At 40.3% G+C, this 21,862-nt stretch overlaps 1 protein-coding gene across 8 annotated transcripts in view; it reads right to left on the bottom strand.

Moving 5' to 3' along the window:
- Positions 1-21,862, bottom strand: part of raraa (retinoic acid receptor, alpha a) — a 500,456-nt gene that overhangs the window by 292,418 nt on the left and 186,176 nt on the right. The gene's annotated exons all lie outside the window — the stretch shown is intronic.

Raw genomic sequence — 21,862 nt, forward strand, 5'->3', positions numbered from 1 at the left:
AAGGTACGAGAGAAGAAAATTGGCAAGATAAAAAAAAAACTATGATATGTACATCAGTCATGATCCTTGCAATGGTGATTCTGGAGAGGCAGAATGACCCAGATCCAACTGAGATTCTAAAAGTGACTTGAGAAGTGAAATGAGAACATCCCAAAAAGTGTTTGACAGTTAAAGGGGAGTCACCTCAAGCAGCTCTGACGAATCTCTCGGCAGCCACGTAATAGCATTAACCAGGAGTATAACATGTCTTGTTAACCAAGTAAAACTGGAGACTGCCTGTAGATGCTACTATAATTCAAGAGCATGAGTCCACCAAAAATTTAACATTTCATAGCAGAACTTCCCTCAATTTGTTGACAGGTGGTTAATTAAACAAAGTGAACATCCATTTTTATAACACCTATGTATACTTAGATGCACCGGTAATTCAAAAAGGAAAATCAAACGTTAGCCCATTTCTCTTAAAGAAGACCTTCAAGCTTAGATCAGACTTAACTGGTATTCCTCACAGTGAACAACCTCACAACTCCCACTGCCTTGGTCTGACGCATGAAGAATGCCCAGTAAGAAAATAGAAGTTACATATATTCATCAAATGAATATACGATCTTTACTAGTCCAGGCCACAACCTCAAGCTGATCCCTCAGTTTTTGTTCTCTTCTCACTCACTAAATTAATTGGCAAACTTGTGAGGCTGGACATAGGCATTCATAGCATTGAAGAGATGGCTGCAGGACTCCCCCACAACAAAACCCATTCAGTAGACAGTACAATCTGGCATATCTGGGTGCCAGCAAAGTTTATGGTCATTCTGACAAATTCCCACCAAAAATAGTGAAAAAAAACACAGCAAAATGCCAAGCAATTTTGGCTTGCTGAATGTTATTGAAATACCTAACACACTGATTATCCCAATAGCCCATGGTATTTTTAGTACCCTCTTTCAGCTGGTCAGATATGCATCAATTAATTAATACACAATAGCAAATAAAACCACATGTGTAATAACTCAAAGAGTAAATTTTTGTAAAGTTCACTAAGAACCTGTGGGCATAAAACCACATTCTTTTACTCCAAGGCATGAAATGCTGGAACTTGTAACTGCCATCCCTTTATTTTGTTTATCTTTTGGTCTTCTGGATCATTGGCTGGCAGAGAGATTGCTTCCTACTTCCAAGTTTCTGCCAAAAGTGCTCTTGAGCCAGTGGTTAAGAAATGCAGACATTGGGATGACTCATCCTCAAACTGACCTTTGCTCCTTGTGGCAAAGTACTTGCCTTATATTTGGCACTCAACTTACTGCAAGATCTAAAAGACCACCAAGTCCAATCCAGTGCAACACAATCCACTCTTCATTTTTTTTAAATTAAGCTTTCTCCACATTACCTTTCATCTCTGACAAGTACTCTCCTTTCCAATCAGAAGCTGGTAAAGTTTCATGAACATGAACTCAAAATCTAGACTGACACAGCAGGGCAACGCTGAGGGAGTGCTGTGGTATCTTTGAGATATCATGCTGAGTACTTGCCTGCATGTACAGCAGAATAAAAAAAAGCTTTCAAGCCATTTTCTTTTGAAGAGGTCAATAGAGGTTCTCTTCAGCTCTTAAACAGCATATTTTCCTCAACCAGTACAATTGGGAATTTCAGGCCACACAAAAGACATATGGAATCATAGTCATATAAGCAAAGAAACAGGCTTTTTGGCCTAGAGTCCGCATGCATTTACCCTAATCCTATATTCATCCCATTCTATTCTCTCTACATTCCCATCAACTCCCCCCCACATTCTACCATCCACCTACATAATTGGAGCAATTTACAATGGCCAATTAACCTCCAACCCACAGATCAGATGACAGAGGTAACCAGAGCACCTGGAGAACATGCAAACTTCACAAAGAAAGCATCAGAGGCCAGAATTAAACCTGGGTCACTGAAGCTGTGAGACAGTGGCTCTACTAACTGTGCCCTTGTGTAGTCCAAGATGTTCCTGAAGTAAATTTTGTTCCTTCATACACCCTTCGCTGAGCTTGTGATTAAACAGACTGCATCATACAGACCACAAAGTCTTGGACCCGTTATTACAAAATAGATTGCAGGGGTTTTGGATTGGCCACATCTCAAAGTCCAGACACTCAATTGTAGTCTTGATTCATTAAATTTGGTAAATTGATTTATTATTGTCACATGTGCCATGGTACAGTGAAAAACTTGTCTTGCATACTGTTCATACAGATCAATTCATTACAACAGTGCATTGAGGTAGTACAAGGTAAAACAATAACAGAATGCAGAATAAAGTGTTACAGTTACAAAGAAAGTGCAGTGCAGATAGACAGTAAGGTGCAAGGTCATAATGAGGTAGATTGTGAGGTCAAAAGTCCATCTTATCATTCAATAGTCTTATAACAGCTAGATAGAAGCTGTCCTTGAGCCTGGTGGTACATGCTTTCAGGTTTTTGTATCTTCTGCCCACTGGGAGAGGGGAGAAGAGAGAATGTCAGGGGTAGGTGGGGTCTTTGATTATGCTGGCAGCTTTACCAAGGCAGCAAGAAGTGTAGACAGAGTCCATGGAGGGGAAGCCAGTTTCCGTGATGTGCTGAGCTGTGTCCACCACTCTCTGCAGTTTCCTGGGGTCACGGGCACAGGAGTTGTCGTACCAAGCCGTGATGCATCCAGATAGGATGCTTTCTATGGTACATCGATAAAAATTGGTGAGGGTCAAAGGGGACATGCCAAATTTCTTTAGCCTCCTGAGGAAGTAGAGGCACTGGTGAGTTTTCTTGGCTGTGGCATCTACATGGTTGGACCAGGACAGGCTATTGGTGATGTTCATGGTGATGGTGACTTGAAGCTCTCAACCCTCTCTACCTTAGCACCGTTGATGTAAACAGGAGCATGTGCACCAGACTCCTTCCTGAAGTCAATGACCAGTTCTTCTGTTTTGCTGACTGAGAGAAAGGGAAAGGTCACTGGGCTCTCTATCTCCTTCCTGTACTCTGACTCATCATTATTTGAGATACAGCCCACTACGATGGTATCATCTGCAAACTTGTAGATGGAGTTAGAGCAGAATCTGGTCACGGAGTCATGAGTGGATAAGGAGTAAAGTAGGAGGCTGAGGACACAGCCTTGTGGGGCACCAGCGTTGAGAATAATCATGGTGGAGGTGAAACAAGTACCTTAAGGGGAGAAAGAATTCCAAAAAAATAGCAAAAAATGGGAGTTATTCCCAGTATCATGCTCAATACCTCCCTTCAATTAAAGTTCCTAAAATTAGACTGTCTGATCATTATCACAGTGGAACATCCTACACACAAGGTGTTATATTTCCAATGTTATCTTACCAAGTACATTTTACAAGCTGTAAAATACTTTGGGGGAGTTCTGAAAGGGATAGGAAAGGTGCATTATGAATGCAAGTCTTTTGTTTCTTAATAATCTGTGAACTGTTGCTGTGCATGACTATTCATTTCAATCTAATATACCAAGATTACTTTGTCAAGATATCTTCAAATAATTTTTTTACTGCACTTGGCCCTTTAGTTCTCAACTATTTTCTTAAGTATGATTGAATTGGCATTTAAATAAATCCAGTTTGCCTTGCTTCATATTTGAGCCAGAGCAAAATATCATAAAATAATTTTCTCTTTTTCAACACTATTCCAATATTTTTATAATGTAAACTAGATTCCAACTTTATTAAATAAAACCAGAAAATCCTAGAAACATTCAGTGGGTCAGGATGCATCTATGGAAACAGAACAGAGTTAACAGTTCAGGCCAATGGGTTTTCATTCTGATGAAAGATCATTGACCTGAAATGTTAACTCTATCTCCTTCTCCCCAGATGAGAGCATGGTGACAGAGTGACAGAATGACTGCAATACTAATCCAGAGGACTGGGGTAATGATCCAAAGGCAAGTTCAAATCCTACCACGACAGCAGGAGAATTGGAAATCAGCTGATTAAATAAATCTGGAATGAAAGAGCATGTATGAGGAACAGCAAACATTAAACTATTAGATTGGCGTAAAAACCATCTGGCTCACTCATGTGCTTCAGGGAAGGAAATCCACTGCCCTTACTCAGTCCAGCCTATGTGACTGTAGACCAGCAGCAATGTGATAGACTCTTAATGGCCTCATGAAATAGTCTAGGAAGCCACTCAGTTCAACCAATTAGTGATGGATAATAAATGATATCCCACATTCTCTGAATATCAAAAAGAAATGCTGGCTAAGCTGCTGAACATTTCCACCATTTCAGGTTTTATTTTCAGATTTTCAGCATCTGCGGTACTTTTATTCCATTTTTATTCTTTTATCTTATCTGCACTTAAAGCAAATGATACCACTCAAGCCATGTTCTCGGTTTCCTACCACTGGCCAATGTTTAAATAAAATAAAACTTGCTTGATACTTCCTAATCAAAAGGGTCATGCCTCTGACCAGTTCCTTCATCTCTCTAATTCCAAGCTTCAGGGATGAATGCAAATCACTTAAAATGATTCGCTTATCGATTCCCTTTCCTTCAGGTTATGAAGCAATCGGCCTCTGGCTGATGTCAGTCATTGTCAGCCTTGCCAAGATCAGAAACAGTATGGAAAAGTGCAAGTCCTGAACTCTGATAAATCCCATTTACAGTCTCTCTCATTTCCATCCTCTGTTGTTTCATCTTGCAACAACGAAAGGCATCACAAATTAGCTTGTCCTTCAAGAAGTGCAAAGAGATACCACCTGAGTTCATTCTACTCCTTTCCTCAACCCACCATTATCTTGCCAAAGGCACCAAGTCTAACTAGTACAACTTAACTGCTTCATGTTAGAAACTAATCCATTTAGTTTAATATTTGGCTATCAGGAGAGTATTTTCTTTTATACTATAAGTAATATAGCAGCACAGTTTAATTTATATCAATATGGTAGAAAAGAACATCTGCAGAGAAGTAGGTATTAGACAAACAACTTTGATGAAAGCAGTGTAAGTAACCACAATTTTCCCTCTGGAATTAACAGAACATCATTACAATATGAATACTAACATCATAGATTTAGTTCAAAAACCATCACCTCTACCCATCCCTTTGTGTTAATCTTTAAAACATGTGACCCTGGAAGTTGCTCCCTCTTACAAGTGTGGCTGGGCTCCAAGGATGTATTAACCATCAGTGCGAGTTTCCACCAATTACACTTGCTTCCAGGAATTCAGGAAAGCTCAAAAAAGCAAGCTGCTTCTCTGGATATGAAGACACGAAGTGAAATGTTTTAAAAGCCTTTGAAAGAAACTTTTTGTTAATATATTTATAATGTTAAAATTAATATTTTGCCATTCAAAACTGAGTTTCTAACAGGTGATGGAATGACATTGAGATTAAAAATTCTTAAATTAAAGCCATTTTAACCACAAATTATCAAGGAGTGTTTTTAAAAGCAAATCTAAGAAATAATTAATCATGCTCAAAATGTTTACATTGTGCTGGTTCAGGAGTGGCAGATTTTGATATTCAGTGTCAAAAATGAATTTGAACAAGGAACAAAACCCCTCAAGTTGCGTGCAATTTTGGACACAATTTGTGCCAGGCTCACCAATTGTGCCTAAAGCAATAAATCTGCCACGATAATCTTTATCAGTTCTCAAAATGCAATAGAGGGCACTAATGGAATAGAATGAAGTAGCTCTGCATGGCCATAATCCTAAATGTTGCACATTACCACTTTGTATTAAGTTACAGACTACACAGGAAGGGATCCTTCAGGGATTAATGCTTATTTACAAATTAATCAGGTGGCCAGATTTTCATTATCTTGCTTACTAATGTATGATATTTGCATTAAAGCTGTCTGATGGGAATCAGATGACTTGTACTGAATATATTGCTGCATTTCACAAATCTGCTCCATTCTCGTATTACAGCACCGGTCAGAACATTACATTGAACATCAGTAACAAAAAGACATTTTCCACAAAATAAGCAGTCACCACAAAAGCTTTTTCTTTAGCCTCGGTTTGGTATGAAACTGCTGATAGGGCACGTGCAAAGAACTAGTACAGACACGTGAAAGCCACCATCAACTTCCTTCCTAACAGCATTCTCATTTCACTCTTTAATAGTAATATAATGTTCAAACTCTGATCCATTTCATGGCTTTGAAGTTAATTTCAGTTCAATAGTAATACATGCAGGTCAGTGGATGTTGCAGCTGATAAATTTCCAGCCCTGCAAATATCTGCTTTTACTTTGATAAAATACAGCTGATTTTAATAGAAATCAGCCAAAGCAAAAACATGCCAAAATGTTCTTGTTTACTGTTAATTATTGCCAAATGTGAGGCTCCTTTTGTACTCTAAACTAACATCCACTAAACCTGTCTTAGAGCACTCTGATACTCCATTTATATTACAGACTTGCCTTTGAAGGTAGTTCTAGATTATAAACAATGTGCCCCAAGTGCCTCCGGAGGTAAGGAGTATTATTATGCAAAGTGGTTTATTCTCTTCCTCCAAAGACAACGTGGGTGTAGCAAATTTCAGGCAACTTTAATTCAGGTTGGCAGTGGGCTGAGTATCTATGCACGTGCAAATATGTGAAAATGGACAAAGACAGAAGTGGATTGGATCCAGGTGTGATGCTCTGCACTTTCAATCTGTCGGCTGACACTGACACGTGAAGAATGGCCACTGAGTAGCCCTCAGACTGCTACCCAGTGCAGTGAATGCCGATTTACTGAATTCCTTCCAGCCGGCATCAGGCTGAAACAAAGATCAATGTAGGTTAAATGGTTCGATAGCACAGTAGTTGTTACCGGGACTAGCAGTCAGATTTCAGGACCAATGATCCAGACACAAGTTCAAATTCCCTCATGGAAGCTGGGGAATTTAAATTCAAGTAAGTAAAGCTGGTCTTACCAATGGATCCAGGAAACTACTGGGTTGTTGAAAACCCCCATCTGGTTCACTCATGTCATTTAGGGAAGGAATTCTGCTGTCCTTACCCAATTTATGTATCATTTAGGCTCAGCAATCTACTTGACTCTCACCTGCCTCCTCATTTCAAGAATAAATAGGGATGAACAACAGACCCAGACACTGCCAGTGATGTCCACATCCCTGAATGAATAAATTAATAAATGAATGATATTAAAACAGAGAACTCTCTGGACTAATTTCAGGTGTCAAGGGAAGAGGACATTTTCTGACATTTGCAGCTTTTTATAAGTCTGGTTCACTGCCTCACTTGGTTCACATGACTTGCAAGTTGGGTGACTTAAAAGGCAAAGCAATTGTGAGGATAGATTAGATGGACTGCTCTTCTCTTCCAGTCCCTCACTGTACATCAATACCGAAAACATTTGTGGTGCCCTTGATATCGTGGCCCAAATAGGAATCAGCACTTCCAGAAGAGAATGAAGAAGAAAATTGCAGAGAAAATGGGACAAAAAATTTACACAGCAGTCAATTGGCTTCAAGAGCTCAAACTGGCCACTTCAGAAGAAAGAAAAACTTGCTTTTATGTGCCTCATTATGGTGCTCCAAAGTACGTTATTGCAAAGTAAATATTCTTCACAACAGAGGAGTTACTGAAAGGGTCTCAGTTTAATATCTCATCTGACAGGCCGGCACTTCTGACAGTACAGCAAGCTCAAGTCCTGCATTAGAGTGTCAACCAAGGCTTTTGTGCCACGTCTTGTGAGTGGAACTTGAACCCACAACTTCTGACTCAGAGGTGAGATTCCTGCAAACATGGCACATTAACAGGAAATTAATCACTCCAAATCTCACAACTCCTTTGCAGTTTTGGAAGTCCCATGCAATTACAACTTCAGGATAACAAATACACATTGTGCCAGTGAAGTAACAAAGTTAATTGGCAACATGACATCTTACAACAGTTTGTTCACATTCCCACCACGCCCAATAGGAAAATCTATCACTTCTATACACAGTATATCACTTCACAGATAACACTAGTAGGAAAATTACTTTCAAGCCCTGATTCAAACAGTCTCATTTGTCAATGAATTAGAAATTGCATTGCTGTAAGGCAAGGTAAAAGGGTATCAATTATTGCCTTAATGTGCAATTTCATCCGGCTGCTTGGCTGAAATGAAAAGCCCGCAGTCAATGATCGGACCATTGGAACAGATGCAAGTCATTCAATATTTCAAGTATTTTTCACAGTCATTTAGCAGCACCAGTTCACTCTCCCTCAGAGTTGTCCTAATCCACAGTTTCAAGTCAACTTTAGCCTTACCCAATGCTTCAATGAAAAATCTTTTCAGATATCCAGGATTGCAACTTCATTTGTACCTCTCCACCTCATTCTCACTCTGACCTCTTCGGGTTTCTGTACTATTCCAAAGAAGCTCAACGAGCTCAAGCAACAGCTTTGTACCTTCCACTGGGCACATTACAGCCTAGACTCAACGCTGAGTTTAACTATTCTAAATAATTAGAATTTCCAGCACCCACAATGATTTCCTTTTATAATTTAAGACAATAATTCTGCTCTGCCATTTACATCTCCGTAGACTTTTTAGATTTACATCTCTGTAGACATCTCTTTTTAGTTTTTTTCCAGTTCTAATGAAAGGTTATTGGCCCAAAACATTAACTACTTCATTTGCCCACCAATGACCGGCATGAATATTTCCACAGTTCTATTCTTAGTTTAGATTTCAGGCATCGAGTATTTTGCTTTAAATCAGTTCTGATCCACACCTCAACTCCATCCACCTGCCTCAGTTCTTTAACACTTGTAATCCTTCATGACCTAGCATTGGACAGGGAAACTCAGGAAAGCTAAAAGACTTAAAAAGATGGGAAAAGCACATAATAAATTCAGAACCAATGTCAGTATTAAGACAATCAAATCAGTTGTCCAGCTCTTCACCAAGAACTAGTTGAAAACCCCATGACTTCACTAGAGCAGCCAAAACTGAGCAATTATTCCCAAATACCTTCCACATATTTGCTAATAAGTTGCCAGACCATCCCCTCACTTAATAGTGTTGCAATGATTGCTGGAAACCATATGAATGGGAAAAGAATTTTTTAAATGGATTTTGGAGCACCAAGACAATTTTGTTCAAATGTAGACACGTGACCCTTGGGAAAAAAAACTCTTCACATCTCACATTACCAAAGTAAACCCAATCCCTATTGAAGCATTTCGGAGATCAAAACTGGAGCTTAGCGATAAAGGCCTAAAAAAGCGTTCTCCAACGATCATTCTTGAGGCCAGCCAGAAGTCGGACCCTGGATGCAAATGGTAAGGTAGAATGTACCTCCTTTGGGTGTGTAACCAGCACTGGACTATTGTGTGCTTGCCAATGACAGACCATCAGTAATAAAAACACCCAGAAGCATTCACACCAAGACCTTAATCTATCAACGTGAAATTCGATGAACCACCTGCTGAGTTTAGAAAGTGCAGTAACTATAAAACCCCTGCTGTTTCTGAGAGGATGAAAAGAATCCTAATGTGAACAGTAATAGCAGAAGATAGCATTCTGCATGGCTGCTGATCCAATAACACAGCTGCAAAATTTAATGAATACACAAATAACACTTTCTCTTATACCTGTAATTTTAATTGGTTACAACTAGGAAAAAAAAGGATCAAATATTAATGAAAATTTTGAAGAAATCAATGAGCTTGAACATTCACGCTAGGTGCACCAACTGTTAGAAGAAAAATGAATTCATGACAAATAATTAACAGTAAATTATACTCTGGGGTATGATAACTAATGGAGGTTTGTAAACGCCATAGTGACTAGCAAGGGTATATTTTCACACATTAGATTCTGTATCTTCAGTCCAATAAGCAGTCATCTGCAATCAAACACTGCAAAATATGCAAAGCCAAGAATAAAATTAGAATATTAACAAGATTAACATCATTTTGCATGTGATTTTTGCTTGAAGGGGTTGTACAAATAAGGAGATGGGAAAAAAGTGATGTTTAGCCAACAGCTATGGCCTCTGGAACAGCATTATGATCCACTCGTGCACAGTATAGAGGTTCCATACTGTGGTTATCACATTCCTCCACAGTCAAAGCTTGGTAAGGAGTCAGCTCATTACAAAATGCATCCATAACTACTTACTCTATTTAAGTACAAATACAAATATATTTCAGGAACTTACACAGGTTCACTTCATGACTGTGGTAGTGGACAAGCAACTCAGAAATCACAGCACCTAAATTCAATAATATACTGTCTGGTAACCTCCATTTACAAATTAAAATGATCAGAGCACAGAAATTTGGGTGGATTTAAACTCTATTCTTCTCCCTCTAGCCTTATTCTTTTCTTGTTTTGCCCTGTTTGGCATTCCCCACCACCCCCCCCCCCCCCCCATCACCCACAATGCTTTTCCCTTTATTCACAAATGCATATACATGCTTAAACCTTCAGGGAAAACATCCAAAAAGCCAAAGTGTTCAAAACCAAACTACTCAAAGTAGTAAACACATGAGCAGGAAGAAGCCACTAAGCCCCTTGAGCATGCCTGTCTTTCAACTGTACCTGAACTCTGTTCATCTTTGTTCCATCCTTCGACACTCTTACCTCACAAAAATCCCTGTTGCAGTCTCAAAAACCACAATTAACCTCCAGCATCCATTGTCTTTGAACAAAGTTCCAGATTTCCACTTGCCTTTACAGTTCAGGAAGCACTTTTATCTTAGAGAAAATATAACCCTTCTCACCCCTCTCTCAACCAGGAAACAATTCTTAAATATTAAGCATGGTAAAATAAAATTACTGGCGATTCAATATCCTGCTTTTGCTCAGAGACATATGTAAGCAATGAAATCAGAAATAAACACAGAACCATCATGACAGGGTGAGGTTTGTATTTTAGAGCAAACTTATGAATTTATGCTTCCAGGTACAGACTATTGTTTGATGGCAGTGTGTTTCAGGATTTTGAGAGTGGAAGTTAGCACATCCTGCTAAATAATCCACCAAAGAAAGTAAATCAACAGAAAATCATGCAAGGAGGATTTATCTGTGCAGCTGAATTTCCAATATATATTTGTCACTTAAACTTATGTTCAAGCCGCACAAACTCGTAAAATCTCCCCATTTATCTGTATGGTTACTAAAAGGTACAACCTATGTACTTTCAAACAGCCTGCAATGCAAATTCCTCATTATCGCTCTCAAGATCCTGCTTAGCAAGATCAACATGCATCTTCCTTGTCTATCAATCTAAACAGTTGTTCATCAAATTTCTTTATCTCTTCTAGTAAATGAATGCTGCAGCTCTGGCACAAGTCTGGTGAACAGCTTGAAAACGTGCCAAGATCAGAAAAGGCTAAAGGAACCAGTTATGTGGGTGCATTTTGCTTGGGCATATTGGCCTCTGCATCTGTTTTACAGAGGCAGAAATTTTCTAATTTGGAAGCATGTTAGGTGTGGACATTAATGCTGGGTTTGCCAGCAAAGCCTGCAACCCATAAATGAATATTAAAAAATGCTTCTCTGGTCCACATGTGATTCAGCACATGTCTGATACCCAATCTTCCAGGAGGATCCAAGTGCTCCCCTACACCTAACACTGTGATGCTGGAGGAACTCAGCAAGCCAGGCAGCATCCGTGGAGAAAAGCAGGCGGTCAATGTTTCAGGTCAGGACCCTTCTTCAGGACTGAAGATAGGAAAAGGGGAAGCCCAATACATAGGAGGGAAAAGCAGAGCAGTGATAGGTGCACAAAAGAGGGGAAGTGGGGTGGGCACAAGGTGATGATAGGTAGATGCAGGTAAGAGATAGTGATAGGCAGGTGTGGGGGAGGAGGACAGAGCAGACCCACCAGGGGATGGGTCAAAGGTAAGGAGGGAAAAAGGGCAGAAAAAAGAAAGATAGGCTAGGAAAGGGAAAAAAAGAGGCATAGTTGGGGGTGTGGGGGGGGGGGATTACTTAAAGTGGGTGAATTCCATGTTCATGCCATTAGGCTGCAAGGTTCCAAGACAGAAAATGAGGTCCCTGGGGTGGATGCAGGATGGGTGGGGAGGGAGGAGTGAACTAGGGAGTCAAACGGGATGGGTGGGGAACATCCACCCCCCCCCCCACCATGCCTCTTCGTTTCTTTCCTTTCCTAGCCTCTCTCTCTTTGTTCTCCCCTTTTTTTCTTCCTTAAACCTTGACCCATCCCCCAGTGGATCTGCTCTCCCCTCCCCTGAACCTGCCTATCACTATCTCTTACCTGCATCTACCTATCACCACCCTGCCTCCCCTCTTTCGTCCACCTATCACTGTTCTGCTTTTCCCTCCTATATATTGGGCTTCGCCTTTTCCTATCTTCAGTCCTGAAGAAGGGTCCTGACCCAAAATGTTGACCGCCTGCTTTTCTCCATGGATGCTGCCTGGCCTGCTGAGTTCCTCCAGCATCATCGTGTTTTTCATCTAGATACTCCAGCATCTGCAGTCCTTTGTTTCTCCCCTACCCAGAAGCCTGGACATCCTACTAATGTCCGCTGTTCAAAAAATAATTGTCATCTTCGGATGAGGGAGCAAATGGAGACAATAAAAGGAGTGGAAGCTCCTGAGGAACTCTTTAGCTGCCAGGGGCCAAAGATTGTGGTAAGAACCCATAATGTACTTCACATTTGGAGACCGGGACACTGAATTAGCAGGGCCTTGTTTAATCTATAAACATGCCTTCAGTTGTATGTGAAAATTATAATAATACTGACATCGAGAACCTTAAGTCCATGCATCAGGACCACACAAAAGCCCCGTGCAAGCAGCAGGAGGAGCTCAGCCACTCTCTTACCCCATCAAACACCTCCTGCTCATCTATGAAAGAGCCTGCAGGAGGTGTTTGACTGGAAGCAAGTCATGCTCAATTCTAAGGTACTGCCTAAGTAGAGAATACTGTACCTTTACAAAAAGAACAAACTTGAACAAAGGTCAAACCTCCAGCATCAATTTAAACTTAAGACAGGTGTATTCGCTAAATTAAACTGACACCTAGTGGTATTTTATACCCCAAACCTGATTGCAGTCACAGTTTGGAAGAGTAATTATGACTCTGTTCAGGAGTTACAAATTAAACCAGGTGCAGGCTCCATTTACTTACATTGCTAACCTGTCATTTTAATTCTAGTAGATGCAAGTCCTAATAAATTAAATTAGAAACATGTTAGTTTTGAGAGAGAACAAAAACAGCTGCTGAAGACAGATGGTTGGCTGTTTAATTAAGGCTGAGTGAAATGTTCGAAGTAGGCATGCCTCTTTGTGAACCATCATAGCAATGCAACATATCAGAGATTATTTTCCTCAAGTTACACCAGTATTGAAGAAGCATCACAGTAATTAAAATCCCACTCTGTTATACTATTAGACCACAATGCAACATAAACAAATACAGGCTTTCAATCCTGTTATCTCCATGCCCAGCAATTAAAATGGCAAATTCATGAGGCCCAGCAAGGTCTGAAACTAAAATAACAAAAAAAAATCTGGAAGTACACAGGGTTCAGCTAGCCACAATATTATTAAATGAAGAAGAAGACTTGAGGGGCTGAGACACTAATGTTTCATGATGTTCCTGATTCATGTGTTCATAATTTACACTTTTTTTTAAAATAGCAAAGACACTCAGTCATAGATGGGCCCTTCAAACCATAGAGTCCAAGCCAAACATCAAGCACCCATTTACACTAACCCCATTTTACTCCCTCCGACATTACAACCTCTCACACTAGGGGCAACTTACAGTGACCAATTAACCAACCAACCCACACATCTTTAGGATGTGGGGCAAAGCTGGAGCACCCAGAGGAAACCCACAATTCACTGAAAGCAAATGCAACACAAAGAGCACCAGATGTCAGAACTGAACTTGGGTCGTTGGAGCTGTGAGGCAGCAACTCTACATGCTGTGCCACTGTGCCATCCTGAAGCATATATACTCTGTGTTAAGGACATATTTTTCACCGAGAGTATTGCATTCAATGCTGGCCACCCCCATCATAGAATGTGGAGGCTTTGGAGAGGGTGCGGATTTACCACGGCGCTGCCTGGATTAGAGGGCAGGTGCTGTAAGGAGAGGGTGGACAAACTAGGGTTGTTTTCTCTGGAGCAGCAGAGGCTGAGGGGAGACCTGTTCGAAGTTTATAAAATCACAAGAGGCATAGATAGACAGCCAGAATCCTTTTTCCGAGGGTTGAAATGCCTAATACTAAAAGGCATGCATTTAAGGTGAGAGGGGCAAAGTTCAAAGATGATGTACGGGTTAAGGTTTTTTTTACACAGAGTGGTGGGTGCCTGGAATACGTCGCCAGGGGTGGTGGTGGAGGAGGTAAATACGATAGAGGCATTTAAGAGGCTCTTAGATAGGCACCTGAATATGTGGAGAATGGCGGGATATGGACAATGTGCAGGCAGAAGGGATTAGTTTAATTAGGCATCATTGGTTTAATTAGTTCAACACAACATCGTGGGCTGAAGGGTCTGTTCCTGTGCTGTACTGTTCTATGTTCATAAACCTGCCTTGCCACTGAACATGGATGGGATGTTCATCCACAGGATGCAGCTATCTTGTGACAAGGAGATACAATTATGTGAGAAATTTGACAACAAACCTGTGCATTGCAAGGTCAGCAACATGATTTAATCAAAATGCTTTAATCAAAATGATAAAAATGCTATAAATTTGAAACACAAAACAGAAAATGCTGGAAATACTCTACAAGTCAGACAGCATCTGTGGAAAGGGAAACTGCTAACATTTCAGGTCTGGGACTCTTTGTCAGAAAATTTTAATGACGTTGTTCAGGACAACAGAAAGTTAATTTCACTGTCTTCTTAGAAATAGAGCAATGGGACATTTTACACCCACCTGTGAAAGTTGACATCTCAATTTAGTGCCTCATCTGGAAGATGGTACCACCAACAGTGCATCATTTCCTCACAAGGGCACTAGTACATCAGCTTATTTTTTTATGCTCAAGTCTTGGGAGTGAAACTTGAATCTGCAATCTCCTGACTCAGGGGTGAGATTACTGCCAAATGAGGCACGGCTGACAAACAGGAAAAAAATCTGCACACAGCAAGATTCCACAACCAGTTAAACAAATTTCATATTTAATCAATTTGCTGATATCAGCTGAAAGAATAATACACTGGAATATTTCTTTTAATTTTCAAGAAAAAAAATGCCAGAAGGTCTTTAATGTCCATCTGAACAAACCTTTGACATCTCATCCAATAGATGGTATTTCCAGACAGTGTAGAACTCCCATCAATACAAGTGTAAGGCTAAGATTTGTATTTAGGTTCTACAGAGGGGCACCAACCCACAATCCTCTGACTCAGTAGTGAATGTGTTGCAACTAAACAATTAAAGTGAAAAAGACATGGGGAAAAGGGAGAAATCATTTTAAAAGCCTAACTTCAAAATAAACAAATAAGAAGAGTTTTGTCAGATTAAGCAGCATGTTGCCTGGGTTGGGGCATATTAGCTATAAGGAGGGTTGGACAAGCGTGGATCATTTTTTCTGGAGTGTTGAAGGCTGAGGGTCAACCTGAGAGAAGTAGATAAAAGTATGAGAGCCATTGATGGGGTAGATAGTCAGGGCCTTTTTTCCAAGGTGGAAATGTTAAATACTAGACAGCATATGTTTAAGGTAAGAGGGGGAAAGTTTAAAGGTGTTGTGCGAGGCAATTTTATTTTTAAACAGAGTGGTAGGTGCCTGGAACGCACTGCTAGGGAGGAGGTAGAAGCAGATATGATAGCAACACGAAAGAGGAATTTAGACAAACACATGAACAGGTAGGGATGAGAACTCCACAGACCATGTACAGACAGGTAGGACCAGTTAGGCTGGCATCATGGTCAGTGCAGACATGGTGGGCTGAAGGGCCTGTTCCTGTGCTGTATTGTTCTACGTTCCATAATATAGCAGATTTAAACATTCTAGCTGCCTTGCAGCTGTAATGTTAAGATTCGTTCAAGAGGAAAACTTCAGAAAAGCCAGCCCAGATGTTTGGAATTTTCATTATTCTCTGGCACCTGAAAGGTTAAGGTTATGGACAGTTATTGAGAGCTAAAACATTTTTTTTAGGTGACTGATTGAAGCATGTTTTGGACTCACTAATCACATATTAAGATACCCTGCCCAAATTCTTTTCTTTCTGCCAGCTTTGCTGATCCACAGCTAAAGTTGAAGCCTCATTCTTGGCATGCATTTCTTGAGATACGCATTGTTTGCATTCTGATCTGTAATGTTTTTTCCCTTTCTCAGCCTTCTGGGAACTGACACTTATTTAAGCAAGGATTTTAATTTTAAACCTAGCCAGCCTGGTTTTACAGTCCTGACGAAGAAGTCCATGTGTAGCCAGACTGACACTAGTTAAAGGATTATTCCCTGCCTGTATCGTCCCATAGCTTGAACCTGTGTGTGCTAGTGTCTCCATGGATTACAACGGCAGTCAGACATCCACTTTGCTACAACCTCTATCAAGGCTGCTCTGTAAACAAAGTAAACTTAATTCTGATCTGAAGTATGATCTCACTTTGTTTCACACTGCTTTAAGGATGATGAATCTAGCAAGACTGGTAATTCGACTGCTTGGAAAAACCAGACTATCAGAGTCATACAATTTGAACTTTGAACCAATACGTTGGACCATCAAGCAACCACAGATATTTTGTTTTCAGACCTGCATATTGTGCAAGTCCATCAAATGGTTGAAAACTAGAGTCACACCCATGAAACAGGAAGCAAAACTGACCACAGCAAAATGTGTAGATCAATTCCTTCAGGGGTTTACACGTGACGCTTGCCTCGTCTTTCTCCACTTCCTGTCGACTTGCACACAACAGTAAAGAGGAACTTAACACTTGAGTGGTTATTTGAAGCTGTTAAAAAAGATCACATTTAATTATTTCAAACAATATCTAACTGATCATGGCTTGAAAAGATTTAATAAGCTGTGAGGACAGCAGCTCAAATTTCAATCAAGAGCCTGTGATAATTTACTGCGGCCTACCTAGCTTGGTTGACATTGGAGAAAGCATACAGAAAGTGCTGCAGTTACTTACCCAGGCTGCAACAGCAAGGCAGCAGCTGACTCCACGTTCTCAAGGGCATTTAATAACACTGGCCTCAATAGCAATGTACATAACACACACTACACCACACAAATGAATTAAAAAAAGATCCTGCTATTTGTTAGCTAAATTGTGGATACAAATAAAATTTACTGTTGTATTATTTTCATCCATACTAATCAGCACACAGTTGTAAACCTTTAGCGCTGAGCATGGATAAGACAAATTCCATTTATACATCATTTGTATTCACAAGTTGGTGCTCAAGGTAGTGATATCGAGAGAGGGTTGATTTTCAACTTGCTGCCTGGGTATAAAATTGGCATTGTATATTGACTGTTTATTTTCAGAAACTGCCCTATTTTCACTCACATTGATTTCACAGACATGAAAGTGAAGTTTCCCCTACAGGTTGTTAATCCACAACATTAAAATCCTCAAAAATCCTCTGAAATGCAGAACTGAGGGAGTGTTGCACTGTCAGAGAAGCCACTTTTTTGATGAGATGTTAAGTCTAGTCTGCTCTCTCAGCTCGATACAAAAGATGCTTGTACTTTGAAGAATGTAGGAAACCTATCCTCAGTGCCTTGTTTAACATTTCACTCGTACTCAACTTTAATAACCATACAGATGTCCTGGCCATTTTCACATTGCTATTCATGGGAATTTGCTATGCACAAACTGGCAATTAAATTTTCTATATGACAACAGTAACCATACATCCAAAAGTCCTTCATTGGGCATTCAGTGCTTTAGGATGTCCCGAAAGGGATGCAGAAGGCATTATATAAATGGAGGTCCTCCTTCCTTTTACTAATACAATAAAATTCATGATATTTATGAAGACAACAGTGCAATGTAGCATTTGTGAGTCCTGTAGAAACTTGTCCACCAACCCAGCCCATATTTATTCCTACAACTATGGGAGTAACGGAAGTGAAATTCCAGCATTTGCCTCTACTGGTCAGAAAGCAGCGAGGTTAACTCCTACTCCAAGAGTTAACCATTGCTCTCTCCTGTTAAAACTGTCCAACATAAAGTAGGTCATTTCAGCTGAGAGAACAAAGCACCTGATCAAGATCAACTGCAGCTTCCAGTACCAGTGCACTGCTCTGGCATGACTCTTCTCATTATTTATGCCACATACTTGGAAAAGATATTACTCCATTAATACACGCAGGCACTTCATGAATTAGCAAGCAGCAAGTAGCATTAGCACCAGTAAAACACAATGTCAGAGTCTTTGAGGCAGTTTGGCTTATTGTTCAAGAAAATGACGTTTACAAGTCTTGCTTGGTACCCCTGACCTTTACGTACACATCAAAAAGATGTGCTTCACTTTAAGCAGACAGTAAACTTATATTAGCTAAAGAGAGCCGACACATCCTGTTTGTTTCTATAAAATGGATTCAATAACATTACAAACCAAGGGTCCTGTTGCTGAGCCCCCTTTGAAGCTTACAGGAAGAGTGAATTACTAGTAGCAAAACTAAAGGGGTCTTTTTACCAAACATGTTGTGATGCCTGAACAACAATGTTTGCTGCCTAAGGTACCCATAGTTGTCAGTCGGTTCAGCGATGAAACATACCTGCATGCCTGGGAGACTTCTGCCTTGAGGCGTGTACAATGGTATCAAAACAGTGGTATACCTGTGCGGACATGGAAACTGACAAATTCATCAGGTAACTGCTACAAGGATTGTATTAAAAGCCAAAGGAAGTTAGAATATAAAATCTTAAAGTTGACTTTATTGTCAAATGCACAACTACACATATGCGCAGGTGCAATGAAAAACTTACTTGCAGCAGCGTCACAGGCACATAGCATCAGATAAGCAGCATTCACAAGAAAAAACGTAAATTAAACATAAATTATAAATAATTTTTACAAAAAAGAACACAATTAGAACAAAAAAAAAGTCCATTTTAGTGAAAACTGTTCAAAGTGGTCATAGTGTTGCCAGACTGTAGTGATTAGGGTCGTACTGGTTGATTCAAGAACTGAATGGTTGAAGGGAAATAGCTGTTCTTGAAGTGGGACTTCAGGCCTGCTACGTCAGCTGCAAGAAGATGGCATGGCCCAGATGGTGGAGATCTTTGATGACGGATGCTCCCTTCTTGAGGCAGCACCTCCTGTAAATACCACCGATGGTGGGGAGGAATGTGCCTGTGATGTATTGAGCTGAGTCCATTCCTCTCTGCAGATTCTTACATTCTGCGCTTTCAAATTGCCGTACCAGACCATGACACAACCCCAACATCTCTAACACGTTAAATTACTATAATAAAAATTTTAAGCTAACAGAGTGGTATGTTTGTTTTACAATAGTGGCTACCAGGAAATATAATACTTTAATCATCAATTTTCTCTTCTGAAAGTGCTGATTCCAGCTAAGGTTCACTTCAGTGGCAGACAGTGCTCTTTGAGTACCCGTCCTAAGCAATCATTCTTCAAGTAGCAGTCTAGACAGCAATCCTCATCATAACTTTGAATTGAAGCTCTGGTTCAGTAATGAAAATCTTAACTGACTGAAAAGATTCACCAGACTTAACCATGAAATATAGGCTGGCATTATTCCACTACAGGTATCAGAGTACTTCAAAAGACAATTTAATCCAAGAACCCCATGATTTTTCAGGTAGATGTAAAAAATAATCCCATGGCATTATTTTTTAAGAGAAAGAGAATTCGGAACTCAACCAATGTTGCAAAAAAGTAGATTTTCTACTCAAGTAGTGCTTTGTTGTTTCTAGGATCTTGTTGTGTACAAATTTCCTGCCGTGTTTCCTATTTTACAAGGTAGAATCACGGACAGCGAAAAGGAGACGCAAGTCATGAGATAACTCAGCTGGTTGAGTGGTGTCATAACAACATGAACTCTGTGACAGCATAACCAAGGAACTGATTCTGACTGATTACATCACAGCCTGGTATGGAGCCACATTGGCACAGGATCGCAAAAGGCTGCAGAGGGTTGTAGAGCCAGCCAGCTCCATCACGGGCACAACCCTCCCCACCACCAAGGACATCTTCAAGAGGTGGTGCCTCAAGAAGATGGCATCCATCATTAAGGACCCTCGCCACCTGGGACATGCCCTCTTCTCATTACTACCATGGGGAGGAGGTACAGGAGCCTGAAGACCCAAACTCAACGATTTCAGGAACAGCTTCTTTCCCTCCACCATCGGATTTCTGAATTATCCATGAACAATATCTTGTCATTCTTTTTTTTTGCACTATTTATTTATTTTTATAATCTATAGATTTTTACATCTTTGTACTGTACTGCTGCTGCAAAACAACAAATTTCACGTCACATGTCAGTGATAATAAATCTGATTCTGGACTTTAGGAAGGAGAAGTCAGGCGAACTAGCACCCGTTCTCACTGAAGGCTCTACCATGAAAAGAGTGAGCAGCTTCAAATTCCTGGGTGTCAACATCTCGGAGGATCTGTCCTGCCCCCAGTACCATGAATAAGACACTCCAGCATCTCTACTTTCTTTGAAGTTTAGCGAGATTCGGCATCTCATCGAAGACTCTGACAAACTTCCACAGATGTACAGTGGAAAGCGTTCTGACTGGTTGCATCACAGACTGGTAAGGAAACTCCAATGCACAGGAACGCAAGAGGCTACAGAGTATGGTGGACTCAGCCAGATCCATCAGGCGTACAGCTCTCCCCACCATCGAGGACCTCTACAAGAGATGATGTCTCAGGAAGGCAACATCCATCATTAAGGACCCCCACTATCCACGACATGCCCTGTAGGCAGGAGGTACAGGAGCTTGAAGACCCACACCTCAAGGTTCAACAACAGCTTCTTCCCCACTGCCATCAGGTTCTCGAACCGACCTGAAAGACCCTAATTCTACCTCGGACTATATTTCACTCAACTTGCACTAACGTCGCTATGTTATTTTTGTTTATTGTGTATTGTAAGTTATGTATAATTTATGTTAAGTTTATGTAATTGATGTTTGTCATGTTTATAATGAGCAAAAAGCTAATTATCACGGCACTTACAACCTGGTATGTATACCCATGACAATAAACCTGAACTTGAACAACAATGATTTCAAGCTCTTTGGAACAGCCTGAAATTGTGAAAAGAACTACACAATGCACCTTTTCAATTCCTTTGTACATCACAGGTGAACCCAATCCTGTCCTGATCTGATGCGGCATTCAACAGCAGGGAAGCTGGAGTGGTTTCTCCCCTTCCCACCCCAAAGATATAAAGCTAAGTGCAGCACCTAAGATTGTCTCCACAGAGAACAGCCAACTCAGCATGAGAATCAGAAACCAAAACTTTCCTCATTTGATCTCTACAATTCAAAGAAAAGTTAAAAATCAATAAAATTAAAATGCTTATCAATTGTTTTTTGTTACTACAAATGTGCAAACTGAATAAGGCAGAAGAAAACTGCAGTTTTCATTATGGAAATGTAACAGAGTAGCAAGGTACTTTGAAAATGGAATAAAAACAAATAATTCTGAAAACATTCAGCAAGTCATGCAGCATCAGTGGAGAGAGAAACACAGTCAACACTTCAGGTCCGTGTCCTTTCATTAGAGCTGAGAAAAGTTAAAAGTTGAACAAAATTTAAGTTGTAGAGAAAGTGTGGGAGTTAGAAGTGGAGGCATAGACCAGACAAACGGTATGCAAGACAAGTTTTTCACTGTACCTCAGTACAAGTGACAATAATAAACCAGTACCAATACAGAGCAAGCAGTCTCTGAGTAATGCTGAGAGAGAAGGAAAAGGTGTGTCTAGGGGTGGCCTC

This window comes from Pristis pectinata, chromosome 25 (genome assembly GCF_009764475.1).
Source record: "Pristis pectinata isolate sPriPec2 chromosome 25, sPriPec2.1.pri, whole genome shotgun sequence".
NCBI classification, from domain to species: domain Eukaryota; kingdom Metazoa; phylum Chordata; class Chondrichthyes; order Rhinopristiformes; family Pristidae; genus Pristis; species Pristis pectinata.